Source organism: Pristis pectinata, chromosome 35 (assembly GCF_009764475.1).
Source record: "Pristis pectinata isolate sPriPec2 chromosome 35, sPriPec2.1.pri, whole genome shotgun sequence".
In the NCBI taxonomy this organism is placed as follows: Eukaryota; Metazoa; Chordata; class Chondrichthyes; order Rhinopristiformes; family Pristidae; genus Pristis; species Pristis pectinata.
In genome coordinates this window covers 3,278,106-3,294,351 of record NC_067439.1, presented here as the reverse complement: position 1 = coordinate 3,294,351, position 16,246 = coordinate 3,278,106, and positions in this window count along the sequence as shown.

The window sequence follows — 16,246 nt, the reverse complement described above, 5'->3', positions numbered from 1 at the left end:
CTCCTCCTCCTCTTGACCCCCAATGTCAACTGTCCATTCCCCTCCACAGATGGAGAGAGGCTGGGACTGTTTTCCCTGGAGCGGCAGAGGCTGAGGGGTGACCTTATAGAGGTGTATAAATCATGAGGGGCACAGATAGGGCAAATGCACACTTTTTTTCCAGGGAAAAAGAATCAAAAATCAGAGGTCACAGGTTTAAGATGAGAGGGGAAAGATTTAAAAGGGACCCGAGGGGCAACTTTATCACGCAGAGGGTGGTGGGTGTGTGGAACGAGCTGCCAGACGAAGTGGTTGAGGCAGGAATACTAATATTTAATAGACATTTGGACAGCACATGGATAGAAAAAGTTTAGAGGGATCTGGACAAAATGGGACTCCATTATGTGGGCACTTTGGTCGGCATGGATGAGTTGGGCTGAAGGACCTGTTTTCCTGCTATATTACTTTGTGACTAGGAACCAGGAGTAGAGGCTGGTGATCCATCTCTTCAAGCCTGCTCCACCATTCACTGAGATCAAGGGTCATCTTCCACCTCAGTGCCGGGTTCCTGCACTGTCCCCATATCCCTTGAATCCTTTCATGCCCAGAAACCTACTGATCACCCGTCAGTGACTGAGCTCCCACAAGTAGAGAATTCCCAAAGAATCACCACCCACTTCTCATCCCAGCCCTAAAGGTCTGAACCATCAGCCTGTGGCCATTGTACTTCAAGGTCTGTTCCAATCTAACATACTCAATGAATACAATATATTTAGCGCAGTTGTTGGGCCAAACAACACGATGAAGGGAGCAAAAACCAAACAGCTGGTGGACCTGACACAAGTCCTCATGCAAGGTGTCTATCTGAAATGTCCACCATCCCTCTGCCTCCACAGATGCTGCCTGACCCTCTGAGTACCTCCAGCAGCAGGCGGCTAAAGAAATTCTGCATGTCCCCCTTGACCCTCACCAATTTTTATCCTGGCACCATAGAAAGCATCCTATCTGGACACATCACGGCTTGGTACAGCAACTGCTCTGCCCGTGACCACAACAAACTGCAGAGAGTTGTGGACACACCTCAGCACATAACGGAAACCAGTCTCCCCTCCGTGGACTCTGTCTACACTTCTCGCTGCCTCGGTAAAGCAGCCAGCATAATCAAAGACCCCTCCCTCCCCGGACATTCTCTCTTCTCCCCCCTCCCATTGGCCAAAAGATACAAAAGCCTGAAAGCACGTACCACTAGGCTCAAGGACAGCTTCTATCCCGCTGTTATATGACTACTGAATGGTCCCGTTCTACGATAAGATGGATTCTTGACCTCACAATCTACATCATCATGGCCCTTGCACCTTATTGTCTGCCTGCACTGCACTTTCTCTGTAACTGTAACACTTTATTCTGCATTCTGTTATTGTTTTCCCTTGTTCTACCTCGATGCACTGATGTGATGAAGTGATCTGTATGGATGGCATGCAGAACAAAGATTTTCACGGCACCTCAGTACATGTGACAATAAAAAACCAACTTACCATTTTGTTGTTCCAGATTCCAGCATCTGCAGTCTCTTGTGTAGAGGGTCCTCATCGGGAAGACAGACCTTGGTCTCCACATGGACTGTGTGGAGTTCACTCCTACCATTGCTGACCATGGAGCTAGTGTTTATCCTAATGCCCCTGTCATGGAGTCAGCCTGCCATCTTACATTCTGTGTAAACTCACTCTGTGGTGCGGCTGAGCCACTCTTGGTGAGGGCTGCTCAACTCCCCCCAGAGTACATTCTTTGTCCTTGCAAGGCTTCAGTGCATCCTCAAGGTGGTTTTCAACAAGGAAGAGCACTGATGTGTCTGTGATAATTAACGGGAGGTTTCCTTGCTCAGGTCTCACCTTGAAACTTCATGTGATCCAAAGTCAATGCTAAGGATCATAGTCATAGAGCAATACAACACGGAAACAGGCCCTTCGGCCCAACTCATCCATGCCGAACAAGATGCCCATCCAAGCTAGTCCCCTTTGCCCATGTTTAACCCATATCCCTCTAAACCTTTCCTACCCATGTACCTGTCCAAGTGTCTTCTAAGTGTTGTTATTGTACCTGCCTCGACCACTTCCTCTGGCAGCTCGTTCCACATACCCACCACCCTCTATGTGTGAAGAAGTTGCCCCTCAGGTCCCTATTAAATCTCTCCCCTCTCAGTCCCAGTGTATCATTGCCACTGCTGACGGACACGTCTTATGCTGGGTGGGGTAGGATGTCCCCTGGGACTGAGATGGAGGAGTAAGGGGGACTGGAAGTTGTGAGTCTGTGCATTCAGCTGTGTTGGGCTCAACAGCTTTGTGTCATTCTGTGTCAGTGGGGGAGCCTTGATCAATTCCAGTCTTAGGTTTCCTTGGAGACACAAGAGTCTGCAGCTGCTGGAATCTGGAGCGAAAAATAATCTGCTGGAGGAAGTCAGCAGGTCGGGCAGCTTCTGTGGAGGGAGATAGACAGTCTCGACCCAAAATGTCGACTGTCCACCTCCCTCTAGGGATGCTGCCTGACCTGCTGAGTTCCTCCAGCAGCTTGTTTATCACTCCTTATGTTCCCTGTACTGAAGTCATCAGGTTAACCCTGAATGATCTCTCCCCGCAACTCCCTCAGGCTGGAGATCGCTGTGACAAGTGCTCCCTTGTCCTGTTCATCCAGAGCCTGAATCAATCTTTGTCTGCACAGTTCCAAACAATCAGACTGCAGGGTCAACGCCAGGGGGTGTGCAGTGTGGTAATCTTGTTGATGCTTTATCCCTAAGTTATGTTGAAAAGCTTGAACGATGGGGCACATTTTATTTATTTGTTGGCTTTAGCTATATTTCAAAAGGTTTTATTTGAAATGTTACTGTTAAAAGTTGGTTTATATCGTCAGAGAAGGTTCTAGGTTTAGAACATTTTGAAAACTCAGGACACACGTTCCATCTAGTGGCCATTGTATGTAGATTAGTTTTCAGAATTTCCATCATTACCTCAGGTGCAGTGATGCAGAACAATAGATACATCATCAAAAAAAAACTTCCAGATGCTGGAAACACTCAGCAGGTCAGGCAGCATCTGTGGAGGGAGAGAGAGTGAACATTTCAGGTTGATGGTCTTTCATTAGAACTCTTTCTTTATTCCTTCCCTTTCTTTCATTTTTCCGTGTCTCGTCTCCCTCTGCATCACCCTGAACCCACAAGAGAAACTGCAAGCTTCCTGCTCTCTCTGTTTCTATGAAGTGTTGTCCCAGCAGGGACTGAGGGACTGGGAGAGAGAGGTGCAGAATGGCTGGGCTGGGGAAACATGGGGGGGACAAAGATTCCGTCGGGGAATGACATATCCCCATCCATGCAATGCCTTCACAAGCGATTCAGTATCCTTGTCATTCATCTCTTTGTCCGGGCTGCCCAGCAACAGGTCATCCACATATCGAATGACAGTGGAACCACCAGGAAGAGTTAATGATGTCAGCTGTTCCCGAAGGGTCTGCGAGAACAATGTCGGTGAATGAATAAAGCCTTGCGGCAGCCGCGTCCGTGCCCACTGTTGTCCCTCATAAGTGAAAGCAAGAAGATATTGGCTGTCTGGGTGTAGAGGAACTGCAAAGAAGGCACGCTGTAAATCGATTACCGTAAATACCGTAGATGTTGCAGGAATGGGACTCTGTATAGTGGCTGGATTCGGCACAACAGGATGCATTGGCACCACAACGTCATTGATAGCATGTAAATCTTGCACTAGGCACCACTCTGAGCATCCAGGCTTCGGAACCGGGAAAATCGGTGTGTTGCAGGGGGAGTGACAGGGTACGAGAATACCTTGACGTACCAACGAATCCACTAGCTCCCTTATGCCTTCACATGCTTCCAGCTTTAAAGAGTACTGTGGTATTGACGGTAGCTGGGTGTCGGGTTTTACCAATATGCGTACTGGCGCACAGGTAGTTTTTCCTACCTTGTATGGAAACGCAGACCAGACCTCCTCAGGAATTTCTGTCTTATCCTGTGACCGATGGTGTTTCAATATGCCAAAAACTTCCTGAGCTGTCATCCACCTTGAGGGAACTCCTGCTTAGTAGTCAAATTGGGATCAGCAAGATTCACCAAGCATTGTGTTAAAACACTGAGTCCCTTAGCCGTATGTCCCTTATTAACAGTGAGTGTAACCTGTGGATGGATCAATCCCGTTTGCTTCCACATCATCTCTGGCACTTCTGCAGTCAGGGCTGTTCCCTGCCGTCCCTCAACTTTCCCTGTCAAGCGTACATTTACTGTGTGTCCTTCATACGCCTCGTAGAGATGCTCTTTCTCCCAGTCATGCCCAGTGGGATCATAGCACAGGGTGACATGAGAGTTAGGCAGGCCAGAAAAGAGTGGCTCCAGGGGAAGGTCTACTGACCACCATTGGGGAGGGCTGACTGCCATGAGGACTCGTGGCTGTACACAGGGTGAACTCACATAGAGCCTCCCATCGGTGCACAATATTTCCACTCCAAGTCCCTTGAGCAAGTCCCTTCCAGCCAAATTAAAACCCAGATTTGCTGTAATAGTGAAAGGCAGCGTATGGGTAGCATAATCATAAGTTACTTGTAAAGGTGCTGTAGTTGGATGGTCTCTGAGGTTACCTTCCAGTCCAGACATTTGAACAATACGTGTAGTTACAGGGAATCCATATTCCTCCACGAGCTCCTGGTCCAGGGTGGACAAGGTTGCCCCTGGATCAATCAAAAATGGAAGAGGGACTCCCTGCACCTTCATCATCACAATGGGCTCTTCACTCCTCCCTCTTGCTGTGAGTGGCAGAGCCCTTCCTTCAACCTCGAGTCATTGTCTGAAAGGGTTGTTAGTGGTGAAGGGTGCCCTCCTTCTCTCGTACCTGCCATCCATATCCTCCTGGTAATTAAGGGGACAGTCCAGTCGCCAGTGTCCTTCTCTACCACAATTAAAGCAGACATCCCCGCGTGGTGGTGGTGGTCCATAAAAACATTAGGGCGACTCTGAGGTCCCTGACCCCACCCCCACGGCCTCCTCCTTCCTTGCTGATAGGATCTTTGGAGGAGAATCTGTGCTGGTCCTTCCGGAGGACCAGCAATACTGGGGTATGAATAATCATCCCAATTACCTGTCATTGGTGCACGTAGGGGGAACTCGTACTTCACACGGAGTTTAGCTGAGGACCCAGTTTCCTCTTTATTGTTGGGCCAAAAAGCCAGCACTGCCCTGCGGGATTGTTCCCTTGTATTATCACAACAGTCCAGGTTAGTCTTTACTAATGATGCTGTTTTCTCCGCGAGGCACTGCATTAAAATCACATTAAACTGTGCCGATGGCTATCCATTATTGTATGCCTGATCTCCAGCATATGTCTGATATGCTGTAGTAAAGCATTCCCAAAATTCCTGGGCTGTCTCTTTAAGAGTAGGTTTACATTCCAGAACCTTACTCATATCAATTGGTCGTTTTAAACTCTCCGAGAGAGCTGTTAACATAATAGTTGATTCAGATTACCATTTTTTGATTTAAATCGTCATATGTAATAATAGGATTAAAACCAGGGACTTGGAGAGAGGGGCGCAGAATGGCTGGGCTGGGGAAACGGAGGGGGACAAAGATTCTGAAAATGCATTTGAACCAGGCCTGAGTCAGACCTTAGAAAAAGGGACGAACCTCGACTAGGACACCACTGGTCCAACACTGGAAGGTCAGACTGGAATTGTTAGTCAGGTTACAGACTGAGCACAAACCAATAGAATTCTGGGCACGGTAACAAGGCAGAGTTAGGTCCCCTTTAGAGTATTATGTGAAGATTTGGCATCCTTCTGTAGACAGGGACAATCCAACACTGAAGACACAAGAGACTCCAGATGCTGGAATCTGGAGCAACAAACAATCTGCTGCAAGAACTCAGCAGGTCAAGCAGCATCTGTGGGAGGAAGGAAATTGTCGATGTCTTGGGTCGTTTCGTTGATAATTCTTTTCCCCTCACAGATGCTGCTCGACCCGCTGAGCTCCTCCAGCAGATTGTTTGTTGCTATAATCTAAAACTGGTCCAGTGGCAAGATATAGGCAGGGTTATTTTCAAAGGAGCAAAAGTTACAGGGAAATTTATCTTCAGAGTTCTGAAAGGATGTGTGGGGGAGGGTGGTGGTGGAATATTTATGGAGGGAAATGGACAGTCGATGTTTTGAGTTGGGTTTCCTCCAGGTGCTCCGGTTTCCTCCCACGTTCCAAAGACGTACAGGTTAGGAGCTGTGGACATGCTATGTTGGCGCCGGAAGCGTGGCGACACTTGCGGGCTGCCCCCAGAACACTCTACACAAAAGATGCATTTCACTGTGTGTTTCAATGTATGTGTGACTAATAAAGATTTATCTTATCTTTAAGCAGTCTTTTGCTCCAAATTTCAGCATCTGCAGTCTCTTGTGTCTCTATTTATTTCTGTTGATCAATCCATGAGTGAGTGGCACAAGAAGCAGGGTTAGTCCTGGAATGACCTAGACAGAGTCTTCAGTCTGTATTTGGTAAAATCAATGGATTGAATGACCAGTTAACCCAGAAACAATATAATTGGTCCAATGAGGGAACAACTGATGTGTTATTAACACTTATTTATTCACTGATTAATTGGCCCTGCTGAATATTCGTGGAGTTTTTAAACTGGTTTTAAAGTTGCTGTAGCTGGGGATGGGGTAGCAGGTCTGATGGGCTGCATGGTCGCGCCCTGTATGGTGCTTTGTGTCTGTGTGGTGAGTGCGTGTGCGGCCTTTGTGTTTTGTGTGTTCCCTGTGACTGCCAGACTCTGTCAGTCCTTGGCCAATCCCACCATCTGTTGGCTAACGCTCCCAATTTGGTTTCTTGAATCAACAGAAATAAAATAGGAAAATCCTGTTAAAAATATTTATCATCTTTTCTTAAGTTTGAATTTTTTTAGCAGTGAGGACCAGACTGGCTCAGTAAACAGCCTGGACTGACTGTATATAGACCCTGTGGAGACCAATATACAAAAATAGTCCTGTTGTCCAGGCCACATGGTTCCTTGCCAAGCTGCCAGCGATCGACAGCAGGAATTTCTAACGCATAGAGCCAGAAATTCCTTCTGTCCACGTTCCTCTAACACACTGCGCATTTCAGACAGCTTTAAGGATTTTTGTGACTCTCCCAGTGGAGATCGTTATGTTCTCTGGTTAATTCTGTAAATGGCATGACTCGGCTTCAGCCTGCCACCTCTGTTCCCGTTCTGGCCGCTGCACTCTCCCCGTCCCTCCAGTGGCTTGGACTTCGGCAGGTAGGCTTGGAGGTTTCCTCCTGCAAACACTGAGACAGAACTTGTGATCCAGAAAGGAACAAACTTTAATGAAGTAATACTTTCCTTGTGGTTTTGACAGCTGTGATGATTCAGAAGAGAGAAAACAAAAACAGTTATTTCTGTGTAAGCTTCCTGTTAAAATCCATCCTTTAGTCTAGTCACTGGGGATATTTTATGTTGTTTCTCGGTTGGCTGGTTTCCAGTACCTGTGCTAATTAATTCTCCATGTCATAGAATCGTGCAGATCACGTACACGCCAACCTTTTGCCCACATTAGGTCCATAGCCTTCTATGCCTTGCCTACTTAAGTGTCCGTCTCAATGCCTCTTAAACATAGTGACTGTATCCGAGTCCTCCACCTCCTCTGGTAGGGAGTTCCAGATATCTTTTATTTAAAAAAAATACAACTTTCCGCTCAAATCCACTTTAAAATGACTTTCTCTCACCTTAAGCCTATGTCCACTTGTGTCTGATGTACCTAACATGGGTGAAAGGGTACTGATCATCTATTCTGACTTTTATAATTTTATCTAAGTCCTATCAGATCATCTCTTAACCTCCTTTGGTCCAGGAAAACAAGCCTAGTCTATCCGATCTCTCCCCATAACTAAAGCCCTCCAATTCAGGCAACATCCTGGTGAGTCTCCTCTGCACTCTCTCCAGCAGAACCACACCCTTTCTTATAGGTTGGTGACCAGAACTGCAGACAGTGCTCCAGGAGTGGTCTATCCAGTGTTTTGTAAAGTTGCAACAGCATGTCCCAACTTTTATATTCTATGTCCTGATCTTTGAAGGCAAGCATGCCATACACCTTCTTCACCACCCAATCTACCTGTGCTGTCACTTTCAGGGAACAATGGACTTGAACCCCAAGGTTCCTTTACTCATCAACACTCCTTAGTGCCCTCCCATTTACTGTACACGTCCTACTCCTATTTGACTTCCCAGAAGTGCATCACTTCACACTTAAATTCCATTGGCCAAAGTTCTGCACAACTTTCTATCTAGTTTATGTCCTGCTGTAGCCTTGGACAAACAACACCACAACTTTGTGTCATCTGCAAACTTACTAATCACATGTCCTACATTCACATCCACAAGTTACTGATATATATCACGAATACCACGGATCCCAGTGCAGTACACCACTGGTCACAGACTTCAGATCAGGAAAGCATCCCTCCATCACCACCCTCTGCTACCATCACCAAGCCAATTTTGGTTCCAATTAGCCAGTTACCCTTGGATTCCATGTGCCTTAACCTTCTGGATCAGCCTACCATGTGGGACCTTGTCAAGTGCCTTACTGAAGTCTATTCAGACAATGTCTGCTGCCCTGCCTTCATCAATCTTCCATGTTAACTTCTCAAAAGCACATCAATGTGTGACCACAGACAGGAGTCAGTGGGTGATACCGTGTGAGGGTTTTGGGCAGCATATTGGTGCAGCTGGTAGAGCTGCTGACTCACAGTGCCAGAGACCTGGGTTCAGTCCTGACCTCCGGCCCTGTCTGTGTGGAGTTTGCATGTTCTTCCTGTGACTGTGTGGGTTTCTTCTGGGTTCTCCACATCACAAAGATTGTGAGGGTTGATAGGTTAATTGGTCATGGTAAACAGCCCACCTTTGTCACAGGGTGGTGCTGATGATACTGTGGAGACATTTGTAAGGCAGAACATATCACTTTGATGTTATTGTGTGTAAAAAGTGTTAAATAAACAAGGCTACTTGAAATGTGTACCCTACAGTCATATATACTCACTATCTTTGTAATAACCCGTGCATAACATTGGTTCAGCTCTGTATTTTACACAAGCCAACACAGCATAATGATACTTAGATCTTTAGGATGTTCCTACATTGGGGCAGGAGAAACTAACAGCCTCTTGAGCACTGGAATGTGCCTGACATCTATCTCAAACCCAGTGTTCTCCCATTCACACTACCCAGTGTCCCACTCAATGACCCTATCAGCAAGTGTGGATCTAGGACCCTCCTGCAATACATCTAATAAATATAGAGCAAGGGTGATGTCCCTGAGGAAGATAATTACTACAGTCTTCCATTGGGAATACAACCATTATTCCTGCTCTCTGGATGTTCTCCCATGCTTTGAGTCGCTGTGCAACATGGGTGTACAAGAGACAAATAATCTGCTGGAAGAACTCAGCGGGTTGAGCAGCATCTGTGGGAGGAAAGGAATTGTCAGCATTTCGGGTCAAAACCCTGCATCAGGACTGAGAGTGAAGTGAGACGGCCAGTTTAAAGAGGGGAAGGGGAGTGGTGAGACAGGTCTGAGGTGGTTGGTGGGACACTGACCATTTCTCCTCATCTCAGTCTTGAATGGCTGACCCCTTATTTTGCGATGTCACCCCCTCGTTTCAGATGTCAGAGGAAACATCAACTCCACATCTACGTTTCAATGACATTACCTCTCATTCTGCTAAACCCTGTAGTTTACGAATCAAACAAAATGATAGACGTTTTGTAAGGAGGTGCAGTAATTGTTCTCTCCTTGTCTTAGTCCCCAGAACCAGTCAGAGAAAATGTCTGGTGATAAAGTGCTTTTTGATTGTTTCAGAATTTGAGGATGGTTTTCAATGGAGAGTGGGTAGGGAAGGAGAGGAGGTATAGAGTGAAGTTCCACCGTGTTTGTTAGGGCAACTTGTTGAGGCAGTTTAGGAGCGTGTGGGGTTTAATTTCAACAAATCTCCTCCCGGAGTGGCCTGAGGCAGCGACATGCAAGGCCCAAGGAACTGTGCGTGGTGGCTCATGGCCACCAAGACCTTTCTTCCATCGCATCCCACCACCGTAGAGAGCGGAGGTCGCAGAGTTAGTGAGTCCGGGAGCAGATTGCAGGTGGGAGGGTTTGGGTGTTGGGGTGGTCTGGGAGATGTTGGGGACAAGTGGTCAGTCAGGGGCATTATGGGGGGGAACCTCAGGATGACAGCAGCTGGATGGGGGATGAGGGAGGTGAAAGAATGTAGAGGAGTGAAGATGGACACCCAACCCCCAACACCCTGGCAGTGGCCCAGCTAAGCTCAGCTCCCCCCTAAGTAAGTCAGGAGCAGGTCCCTACCTAGCAGCTGGGATGTGATTCATTGCACAAGCCCTGTGACATTTGTGGGTCTCGACCACACGGTGGTTTTGCTCAGGTGACTTCAACCTCAGCCTGGTGATGCAGAGGTAGTGCTGCTGCCTCACAGAGCCAGTGGCCCAGGTTCGATCCTGTGTGTGGGGAGTCTTGCTGTCAATGTGTGTCTTCCTTCCCCTTCCCACAGAGCCGCAAGTAGTTTAATTGGCTGCTGCACATTGCCCCCAGGGTAGGCAAGTAGTAAAAGGGGATTTGCTGGACACGACAGAGGGCTACAGTGAAATACGGAAGGGGAGGTCAATGGGACTTATGGGATTGCTCTGTTGGGGGACAGCACAGACCCCATGAGGTGAATGGCCTCCTTCTGTGCACAGTCCCAGCAGCCTCCATAAATAATGAGGTTTGTGATGGTCATCGCTGTACACAGAAGCATTGTGTGAGGTGATAACTTTCCTAAGCACTTGTCTACTTTCAGGGTAGTGCGTTATGTAGCCGTTTCTCACGGGGGTCTTAAACTTTCTGGGTGGCGGCACATTCCTGCCTTCTGTCATTCAGGTGGGTCACTAAACACTGAAAGTCCGTGTCACGTTGCCCCCTCTAAAGCAGAGGTTGAGGAACTGTGAGCCCCACCACCCCCCCAGTCACAGGCAGAATGGGGCCATTCGGACTCAAACCTTCCCGATTATACTGGCCTTTCTGACTTTGTATTTGTTCCACTTTGGAGTTTGTGGCATTTACAATTTACAAGGTGGACAATCTATTCTTGACATTGTACACATGCTGCCACTAAAAACTGGGCGACCGGGATGTAAACCCCAATAGGGTAGTTCCAAGATAAGGGTCACTCTTTTAACACCAAGATATTTAGAAATGTCTCCCCGCAGAGGGTGTTGAATCTCTGGAATTCTCTATCCAGAAGGTTGTGGAGGCTATCTCATTAGAAGTATTTAAATCGGAGGTAGATAATTTCATCAGGGGGATTGAAGACTCTGGATGGATCAGCCCTGATCATATGGAACAGCAGAGCAGGCTTGAGGGGCTGAGTGGCCTACTCCTGTTCCAATTTTCTTGTGTTCTGTGTGTCCCCTCTGGTGGTAAATGCTGGGCTCCCTGATGCTGCAATCAGAGTCCCAGAGGAGGCCCCAGCCCCTCTCACTGTCCACTCCAATGTAAACAGAACCACGATCAAAGCAACACTTTCAATTCATCCATCTCCTGCCTTCAGCAGCCCTTTGGGAACTGGTCGCATGATAATCCAATGTCAAGTTGTCTGCCGGTATTCATTCATCCAGAGTAGATGTTGCATCTTTAACTCAACAAGAGTCAATGGCAGGAATGGCAAAACTGAATCAGAATCAGAATCAGGTTTATTATCACTGATATATGTCGTGAGATTTGTTGTTTTGCGGCAGCAGTACAGTGCAAGACATAAAATTACTATAAGTTACAAAGATAAATAAATAGTGCAAAAGAGGAATAACAAGGTAGTGTTCATGGGTTCATGGACCGTTTAGAAATCTGATGGCGGAGGGGAAGAAGCTGTTCCTGAATCATTGAGTGTGGGTCTTCAGGCTCCTGTACCTCCTCTCCAATGGTAGTAACGAGAAGAGGGCATGTCCTGGGTGGTGAGGGTCCTTGGTGATGGATGCCGCCTTCTTGAGGCGCCATCTCTTGAAGATGTCCTCGATGGTGGGGAGGGTTGTGCCTGTGATGTAGCTGGCTGAGTCTACTCTATCTATCTTAGAAATTTCTATTAGGTCTCCCCGTTACTCCAGAGAAAACAACTCAAGTTTGTCCAACCTAAATTGCTCGACCAACATTACTCATTATCATGATGCTGTTTGTGGGAGCTTGCTGCACACAGATCCACTGCCATTCTTCAATGAGGACATCACTGGGTGTAAAGTACTGGAGCAAAGTAATGAATCACACGTATTTCCCACTGTCTGCACCTGGGGGAAATTATCTACTTTGACTTTCTAGCCTGAATTTGGTTAGTTCTAGTGGCTTTCCCTTCCTCTGGAATGTACCTTAATCAGGCACAGGATTTGGCCATGGGAGATTAAGGACAATTATTTGCCATCAACCTGATCAAAGATTCACAGAGTGATTCAGCACAGAAATGAGGCATATCTATGCTGACCATCATGCCCCTCTAGACTTTACCCATTTACCAACACTCAGTCTGTAGCCTTGCAAAAATCGGATGATTAATTAAAAGTTAACAAAAAAAAAATTAACATGTCACAGATACTAAATCTGCCTAAACATGCTTGCTTTATGTCTAGAGGCAGGAGAAAATATTCTGAGGAGTTAATACCAGGGATTAAGACAAAAAAAACCCGCATTTCTCTGGTGCTTTTCAATTCCTTTACAGGATGTCCTAAAATACTTTACGCCCAGTGACGCCTTCATTGAAGAATGGCAGTGGATCTGTGTGCAGCAAGCTCCCACAAACAGCATCATGATGACGAGTAATGTTGGTTGAGCAATTCAGGTTGGACAAAATTGGTTGTTTTCTCTGGAGCGATGGAGGCTGAGGGGAGACTTGGTAGAAGTTTATAAGATTATGAGAGGCATAGATAGACAGCCAGTATCTTTTTCCCAGGGTCAAAATGTCTAATACTGGAGAGCATGCATTTAAGGTGAGAGAGGGTAAGTTCAAAGGAGGTGTGCGGGGCAAGTTTTGGTGGGTGCCTGGAATGTGCTGCCAGGGGTGGTGGTGGAGGTAGATACGGTAGAGGCGTTTCAGAGGCTCTAAGACAGGCACATGAATGTGCAGAGAATGGAGGAATATGGACATTGTGTAGGCAGAAGGGATTAGTTTAGCTCGGCATTTAATTAGTTCGGTACAACATCTTGGGCTGAAGGGCCTGTTCCTGTGCTGTACTGTTCTCTGTTCTAAACACCGGCCAGGTCTCTACAGGGGCTGCTCTACTTGAAACAGCAGTGGGATCTTTTAACTTCACCTGAGAGAACAGACAAGCCTCGCTTTAACATCTCGTTTGGATGACCCTCCCGTCTGTGCTGGGCTGGAGGGTTTTTGCGTTGAAGAATCTGGAAGGTGTCTTGGAGGCTTAGCCTTCTGCTTCGAGAGGCCAGAGTTGAATCAGTCCTGGGGGGAATGAATAGCAGGGAGTCCGGTTAATAATACAGAAAATCAGCAAGTCACCAATAGTGCAAACTATTGAGCTGGACGCTGGAATATTTAATTCATTTTTCAAGATGTGGGTGTTGCTGGGAAGACCAGCGTTTATGTCCATCCCTAAATTAATCATCTGAAACTGGGACAATTCTACTTATTTTGGCTGTTCTGATGGTCCAGTGTCCTGCTCTTCCCTCAGTCAGGGGTGAAATTTAAGTCACTTAAATTCCTTACTGGTACAACTGTATGGTTAACATTGCTGATTTAATCACTTGTCTGATTACATCGGCCAGTACCAGCTCACATCACCTCCTGCACACGGCACTCACAATGCTTCATTTCTAAACATAAACATGGGTTACTGCTGAATCAGCTTTCACAGTAGTGTAGCAGTTAGCGTAACGCTATTACAGCGCCAGCGACCCAGGTTCAATTCCCGTCGCTGTCTGTAAGGAGTTTGTACGTTCTCCCCGTGTCTGCGTGGGTTTCCTCCGGGTGCTCCGGTTTCCTCCCACATTCCAAAGACATACGGGTTAGGAAGCTGTGGGCATGCTATGTTGGCGCCGGAAGCGTGGCGACACTTGCGGGCTGCCCCCCAGAACACTCTACGCAAAAGATGCATTTCACTGTGTGTTTCAATGTACATGTGACTAATAAAGAAATCTTATCTTATCTCAGGCAGATTTACCATTAGGGTAAAAATTAGTCCATCCTCCCTCCCCAAGAATCTCCTGCCTTTCATTGTCTTCCTGTGTGCTCTGGTTACTGGACCTGTTTCTAGTGTTTGGGCAGACTGTGGACATCTCTGGTGATGCCAGCATTTATTCTGCATCTCTGAACTGAGGAGGCAACCACATGTGTCTGGAGTCACATGTAGGCCAGATTGATTAAGGATGGGAGGTTTCCTCCCGAAAGTGTTATGAACCAGATGTTTTTTTAAAAATAGTTTTATAGTTTTTTTGCTACTAAGAAAAGCTTTATTTTTTTAAAAATTGCAGATTTTATTTAATTACTTAAATTTGAATTCCTCAGCTGCTGTGGTGGGATTTGAACTTGTCTCTGGATCAACGTTCCAGAACCCTGGGTTCTAGACTGCCTTTATTTAGCATTTCTTGTTGCAAACAACATATAGAACAGTGCAGCACAGGAACAGGTCCTTTGGTCCGCTATGTCTGTGCTGACCACGACGCGAAATGAAACTAATCCCATCTGCCTGCACGTGATCCACATCCCTCCACTCCCTGCATATTCATGTGTCTGTCTAAACGCCTCTTAAATGCCACTATTGTATTTGCTTCCACCACCATCCCAGGCAGCCTGTTCCTGGCACCTGTGTCCAAAAAAAAACTACCCTGCACATCTCCCTTAAACTTTTCCCCTCTCACCTTAAAGCTATGCCCTTTAGAATTTGACATGTCTACCCTATCTGTGCCTCTCATAATCTTATAAACTTCCATCAGGTCTCCCCTTAGCCTCTAGTGCTCCAAAGAAAACAATCCAAGTCTGTCCAACTTCTAGCTAATACTCTCTAATCCAGGCAGCATCCTGGTGAACCTTCTCTGCACCGTCTCCAAAGCCTGCACAAACTCCTGTAACAGGGCAACAGAACTGAGCACAACGTTCCGAATGCGGCCCAAAGTCTTCTCAGGTTGCTTTGAGCTTTCTTTGAACTTCCAATTTAAAAAAAGAAGTCCATAAAGCTTATACAAATAAGAACAGAAATTGTGACTTTAAAAGTAGCTTAGAAGGCCAGTTCCCACACTCTAACATTCATATTGCCTGAGGACATTCTCGGTCTCCCATCCTGTGGCAGAGAGCGAGCAGTTGTAATACGAATGAGCAATACAAGTTTCTGCTGGTCACACATGTCGTTACACAGTCTGCAAAGCTAGGGGCAATGTATTAATTTCAAACATATCTGAATACCAAAAGGATGAGTTTTTCTGGTTGTGGTGGGTTAAATCCCTGCCAAGTATAATGATGCTTTCCAAGGGGTTCAGGGTGGGTCTCAATCAGCCAAGGCACAGCGCAGGTCTTACTATGGAGGTTGTGTGTTTTAACTAATGTCCTGAGCCATCTGGATTACACCCCCTTGTTTGGGGTGCAGTGGTGGGGGGGGGGGCGGCTGCTATGAGATGCACATTCTTTCTTCTTCAATGCCATGCAGTGGGTAAACCAATGAAATTAAAACAGAAAAGGGTGGGGAAACTCAGAGAGTCACACAGCACAGAAACAGGCCCTTTGGCCCACCACGTTCCTGTTGAACATCATGTACCCATCCACCCCAGCCTAATCCTATTCACCTATCGCCTTTTGTCTGTTAGTGCTCTTGTTCTAAAGGTTCTGTTTAAAGTGTTTTATTCAATTAGTTGGCAGATTGATGCCAATTTTGAGATGATTACGTTGCTACTTGAAAGGCAACTCTCTAATTGCCTGAACTACTCTGTATTTGGAGAATAATTGTAGTCAATGTGCTGTAAGTAGAGAGGTGAGCTCTGGCTTAATGGGTAACAGTGTCATCTTAGATTTAGAAGGTTGTAGGTTCAAGACCCAGGTAGATGGATAGGAAAGGTTTAGAGGGAATATGGGCCAAACAGAGGCAAATGGGACTGGCTCAGATGGGAATCTCGGTCGGCAGGGACTGGTTGGGCCGAAGGGCTGTTTCCGTGTAGGATGACTCTATGACCCATTGCATGAGATTTAAGGACATCATTT